Below are 6,363 nucleotides of genomic sequence, written 5' to 3'. Positions count from 1 at the left end.
CGCACCCCCAGCCTTATGTCGTGCAGTAAGTACTCAGATTATGTCTGGGCTCCATGTTTTAGACAAGAGCCTGGGATTCTGGATGAAATGGTTTCACTTCCATCTACCTTAACTCCAATCTCACATAATTACAGAGTCCTTGACTGATTCAGTGTACTTTGGAAGTGAATCACTTGCTGAACCCAAGAGCTAAGGGCAGGGGCCTCATTGAGATTTTGGTTTCCCAGTGCACTTGCTCAGTTGGTATGTTCAAAAAAGGTTATACATTCTCAATAGCAAAAAGAGCCCATTTTTACATGATGGGAATGGACTTCAAGTGATACTGTAGACAAGGCCTTAGACACTGGAATGTTGTATTGGTAAAAGTTTTGTTGGCATAATGCCACTGACTGAACTATTTCAGTTCGCCTCTTATGCCAGTGCATTGTATCCACGAAGCATGAAGTGGTATTGGCAAAAAGCATGTTGCACTGTACATAACCCAGAATGAGTTACCTATACAGTGGAGAAACAAGTGATGATTGTCACATGGAAGTCTGCAACCATAGATTGCTATGGGAAATCATGGACTCCTCCTGAGGGTCGAAATGACAGTCTGGACCTATACATAGAATGCTTCCGCCGACATGCACAGGCAGAAATTGTGGAAAAACAACATCGCTTGCCTCATATATAAGTCGTGCAGAACGCAATGCCATCCACAGCCTCAGAAACCACCCTGACATTATCATTATCATCACACCTCAACTGCTAGCAGAGCACCTCACCCTCCCTGATTGAACTAACCTAGTTATCTCCATACTGATTCATACCTGCCTCTGGAAATTTCCATTACTTGCATCTGAAGAAGTGAGGTTCTTACCCACGAAAGCTTATGCTCCCAATACTTCTGTTAGTCTTAAAGGTGCCACAGGACCCTCTGTTGCTTTTTATGGGAAATCAGTTTGGCATTGGAAAATCAATGATGAGGGTAGTCATTGAATTATGCAAGGTGATACTGTGTTCTGCTACAGAGGGTAGGCAATATGCAGAAAATAGTGGATGGGCTTAGGGTAATTAAAAACCTGTGGCTCATCCCCAGCTGACTTAGGGCTGGTCTACACTTAGTCCGGACTTCGGACTAAGGTACGCAAATTCAGCTACGTTAACAACGTAGCTGAATTCGAAGTACCTTAGTCCGGACTTACCGCGGTCCAGACGCGGCCGGAAGTCTCCCCCCGTCGACGCCGCGTACTCCTCTCGGCGAGCTGGAGTACCGGCGTCGATTGTGAGCACTTCCGGGATCGATCCGGGATCGATTTATCGCGTCTTAACCAGACGCGATAAATCGATCCCAGAACATCGATGGCGTGCCTCCGGACCAGCCGGTAAGTGTAGACTAGGCCTTAGGCTCGGAGGCTGTTTAGTTGCACCTGAATGTCTACACCACAATTAAACAGCCCTGCGAACCCAAGTCAGCGGTAATGGCCAGCAATGGGTTTTTAATTGCAGTGTGAGCTGGACTTCCTAATTATGGTAGGGCAATAGATAGGATACATGTCCTCATTCACCTTAACTGATCACTCTCCTTATAGTGTGTATAGTAACACCCATTGTTTCATGTTCTCGGTGGCCTTGGCTACACTTGCAGATGTACAGCGCTGTGAGTTAAACCTGACTTCGTGCAGCTGAGTAGAGAAAGCACTGCAGTCTGTCCACACTGACAGCTGCCCAGCGCACTGTCATGGCCACATTTGCGGCAATTGCAGCGCTATTGGGAGCGGTGCATTATGGGCAGCTATCCCATAGAGCACCTTTTCCCATTCTGGCGCTGTGGGTTGTGGGAAGGGGGCGTGGGTGCGGGGGATTCTGGGTCCTGTCCCAATGCCCCGTGATGCATTGCTTTGCATCCCAGAAATCCCTTTGTTTCCATCCACCTTTGGCGCCATCTTTCAACGGTTTCTGTGCAGTGTGATCTGTCTGCGGGAAATGGAGTCCAAACTGCTGAGGCGTATGCTGACGAGTCTCGCCAGCACGTCACGTTTGGCTGTCGAACTATTCCTTAAGATCCAAAGTGACAGTGAGGGTGAGGAGTCCGACAATGCTATCGAGCCGCGTAACGCGTACGACACGAAATTGCTTGTGGCATTCACGGACATGCTCAGCACCGTGGAACGCCGCTTTTGGGCTCGGGAAACAAGCACCGAGTGGTGGGATCACATCGTCATGGAAGTCTGGGATGATGAGCAGTGGCTGCAGAACTTTCGGATGAGAAAAGCCACTTTCATGGGACTGTGTGAGGAGTTTGCCCCCACCCTGCGGCGCAAGGACACGAGATTGAGAGCTGCCCTGCTGGTGGAGAAGCGGGTGGCTATTGCAATCTGGAAGCTGGCAACTCCAGACAGCTACCGGTCGGTCGCAAACCAGTTTGGAGTGGGAAAGTCGTCCGTTGGAATCGTGTTGATGCAAGTTTGCAAGGCCATTAATCTCCTCCTACTCAGAAGAACCGTGACTCTGGGTAACGTGCAGGAAATAGTGGATGGCTTTGCACAAATGGGGTTCCCTAACTGTGGAGGGGCCATAGATGGGATGCACATTCCTATTCTGGCACCACCCCACCTAGGATCAGAGTACGTTAATCGGAAGGGGTATTTCTCTATGGTTCTCCAGGCGCTTGTGGATCACCGTGGGCATTTCATTGAAATTAACACAGTCTGGCCTGGAAAGGTGCATGACGCACGCATCTTTCAGAACACTTGGCTGTTCAGGAAGATGCAGGCCGGGACTTTTTTCCCAGAGCGGAAGATCATGGTAGGGGAAGTTGAAATGCCCATTGTGATCCTTGGAGATCCCGCTTACCCGTTAATGTCGTGGCTCATGAAACCCTACACAGGGAGCCTTGACAGCAGTAAGGAAAGGTTTAACTACAGGCTGAGCTGATGCCGAATGACTGTGGAGTGTGCCTTTGGCCGTTTAAAGGCCCGCTGGCGATCTCTGTATGGGAAGCTGGACTTGGCCAAAAACGGCATCCCCGCGGTTATATCCGCGTGCTGTGCCCTCCATAATATTTGTGAAGGGAAGGGTGAAAGCTTCACTCAGGCATGGACTTTTGAGGTTCAACACCTGGAGGCTGAATTTGCACAGCCAGAGAGCAGGGCTATTACAGGGGCCCAGCATGGGGCTGCAAGGATTAGGGATGCCTTGAGGGAGCAATTCAAGGCTGAAAACCAGCAGTGATATCTGGTGCCCTGCACAGGAGTGAAGTGCAGTAGTTCCAATCTTTAGGAATCAGTGTCTTCTTAGCAGACAAGCAGACTTGTAGTGCCTGTTTATTTTCTGGGCTAAGGAGTCTTTTACTTTATGCAATAATAAAGAATGTTTTCAAAGCCAAAGAATCCATTTATTGAAAAGAAACAAGGGGGTGGAGTGGGGAACAGTCCAATCACAGATTCGCGTATGTCCGGTCTGGTGTGTTGTGCAGTGAGTGCTGCATTTCATGACAGCTATACTGCATGGTGATGGGGGTTGAGTGCAGAGGGTAAGGGTCATGGTTTTCAGGGCTGGGTGGTGAAGATACTGGTGTTGGAGGAGCGGGTGGTGTGAAGAACACATAAGTTGGGGAAAGTGGGTTGGAGGTGACAGTGGGGCACAACGGAAAGTTTTGGGACAAGGGCTGTAGGGGGTGGTGGCGTTTGCAGTACTGCTCCTCTTTCTGCATGGCTACCAGCTCCTGGATAGCATGTGCTTGGCACTCCAGGATGCTTATGAGCCTATCAGTGCTTTGCTGCCGGTGCGTGGTACTTTGCCGCTGGTGTGCTGTGTTTTCCTGGTGGATCCTGCTTTCTCTCTCCCTCCAGTTCTGTGCTTTCTCGTTCTCTTTAATAGATTGCCACATCACTTCTTGCAGCATGTCTTCTTTGCTTTTTCGTGGTCTCTTCCTGAGTCTTTGCAGTCTCTGAGCAGGCGATAAGAGGGACGGCTGAGGTCTCAAGTTTGATGCAGCTGTATAGGCAAAATGCAACATTTAACAGAGGCAGTATTGTTTATACCAGACAGAGTAATGGAGTAGAAAACACACAGGGTCTACGCAATAGCATAATTTTCCCGTCCGAAACAGAGTGCACATATCCCACGGGAGCCTCAAAATGGTGAATAAGCGGGACTGATTGTTTCAGGGCTGCACTGTCCTCTGGGTTTCTGTGCCTTGGGGAGAGACAACAGCTTCAGGGGGCACCTACACTGAACACTGTCCCAACATTTTCCACAGGAGTTCGTCCAGGACAATATCTCGCTGCTAAGGATGACCTTAGGGAAGCAAGGGAGGGTCTTCTACTGCAATACAGCTTCTGCCCTGGCCCATATGCAGCTTGCCTGTGTGCAGCAATGGTTCCCCCGCCCCTCACAGCACAGTGGTGCAGACACGTTAGCCTGGCTAGGACAAGGACCACGGTGGCTCTCCTGATAAACCTGCGCAAGTGCATTGCACACTTTCTGGATGAGACATTCGAGGAGATTACCGAGGCCAATTACCGCGATGTGATAAACCACTTCAATGCACTATTCCACATCTAGGCATGCATGCCTAACCCTCCTCTCCCAAAGAGCCCACACCACTGTTCCACATCTAGGCATGCATGCCTAACCCTCCTCTCCCAAAGAGCCCGCACCAAAAAAATTCCTTCCCGGGGGGGGGGGGGGGGGGAACGCTTACCAGGAACCTGCTCTTCTGTTTGTCCTCCACCAAGTACTGGCCGCTGCGACTGGCTACCTTCCTCCTGGCTCGAGAAGAGCTCCTGGCTGCATGGCTCCAGGGATTCCGGGGTGTCTCCATCCGGCCCACCATCATCACTCCCGTTTTCCTCTTCCTCCCCCCACACCGGCTCTGAAGTGTCCATGGTGGTACTCGGAGTGGAGGTGGGGTTAACCCCAAGTATCGCATCCATCTCTTTGTAGAATCGGCAGGTCGCGCGGGGGAGCACCCGAGCGGCCGTTTGCATCACGGGCTTTGCAGTAGGCACTCCGCAGCTCCTTCACTTTAATCCTGCACTGCAGGGCGTCCTGGTCATGGCCCCTTTCCATCATGTCCTTTGATACCTTCCTGAAGGTATCGTAATTTCTATGGCTGGAGCGCAGCTGGGACTGTACACCTTCCTCACCCCAAACACTGATGAGGTCCAGCAACTCACCACTGCTCCATGCTGGGGCTCGCTTGGCGCGTGGAGGCATGGTCACCTGGAAAGATTCGCTGATCGCACTCCACACCATGCTGGGCTGAGCAAACAGGAAGGGGATTTTCAAAATTCCCGGGGAATGTAAAGGGTGGGTCACACGGTTGGTTACCTGAGACCAGGGCAGTATAGTTTGAACTGATGACCAGAGTGGCTAGAACAGGCATTGTGGGATACTGCTGAATAATTCTGGAGGCCATTCACAGCGCATTGGGCGGCCACACTGGTGCTGCAGCGGGAGCACAATACTTGCTATTCCTCTCGGAGAGGTGGAGTACATGCAGCGCTGCAACCACGGAGATACAGCGCTGCAAATGCCTTGCCAGTGTGGATGGGGAGTGAGTTACAGCACTGGGGGGAGCATTTACAGCGCTGTAACTCGCAAGTGTAGCCAAGGGGTGGGTGGGTGTGTGTGTATATATATGTATATGTGGGGGTGTATCTTCCTACTGTATTTTCTACTACATGCATCTGATGAAGTAGGCTGTAGCCCACGAAAGCTTATGCTCAAATAAATTTTAATCTCTAAGGTGCCACAAGTACTCCTCCTCTTTTTGCGGATACAGACTAACACGGCTGCTACTCTGAAACATGTCCTCATTCTGTGCTCCTTGCCTAGCCTCAGAGTGTACTTCTCAGTTATGCAGGCCATCATGACTCACCATAGATGCCTACTGACATAAATGTCAGCTGGTCCAGAAAAGTCTGCTGCCTAAATTTTTAGGAACTCTGGACTTTCTAACAAGCAGAAAACAGGGACTTGTTTCCTGCACTGTTCACTTGACATTAATGGGGTGTCTCTGCCAGTCACAATTCTGGTGATGTTTCTCTGGCTTATGAAACCATCTACTGGTAAGCTGGACAGGAGCAAGTAAAGGCCTAACTGTCACCTGAGCAGTTTCACTATGTGTATGGAGTTTGGACTTGGAAGATTGAAGGACATATAGCCATGTCTCCTGACAAGCCTGTATCTCAGTGAGCAGAACATTGCCAAACGTGTCGCTGAATATTGTGCATTGCATAATATTTGAGGTGGATGAGAGAGGTGGACAGGCTGTCTGCTGAATTCAAACAGCCTGAAAGTAGGCTGGCTTAACGATGCCGCTGTAGTGCAGTTTGCATGAGGGAAACTTTAAAAGTTTACTTTGATTACAGG

General features: G+C 50.2%; 1 protein-coding gene across 8 annotated transcripts in view; it reads left to right on the top strand.

Moving 5' to 3' along the window:
* The window catches only part of PCMTD1 (protein-L-isoaspartate (D-aspartate) O-methyltransferase domain containing 1), a 91,801-nt gene that overhangs the window by 35,858 nt on the left and 49,580 nt on the right, over window positions 1-6,363 (top strand). The window lies entirely within an intron of this gene.

The sequence above is a fragment of the Chrysemys picta genome, chromosome 2 (genome assembly GCF_011386835.1).
Source record: "Chrysemys picta bellii isolate R12L10 chromosome 2, ASM1138683v2, whole genome shotgun sequence".
NCBI lineage: Eukaryota > Metazoa > Chordata > Testudines > Emydidae > Chrysemys > Chrysemys picta.
This window is presented reverse-complemented; position numbering and strand designations above follow the sequence as displayed.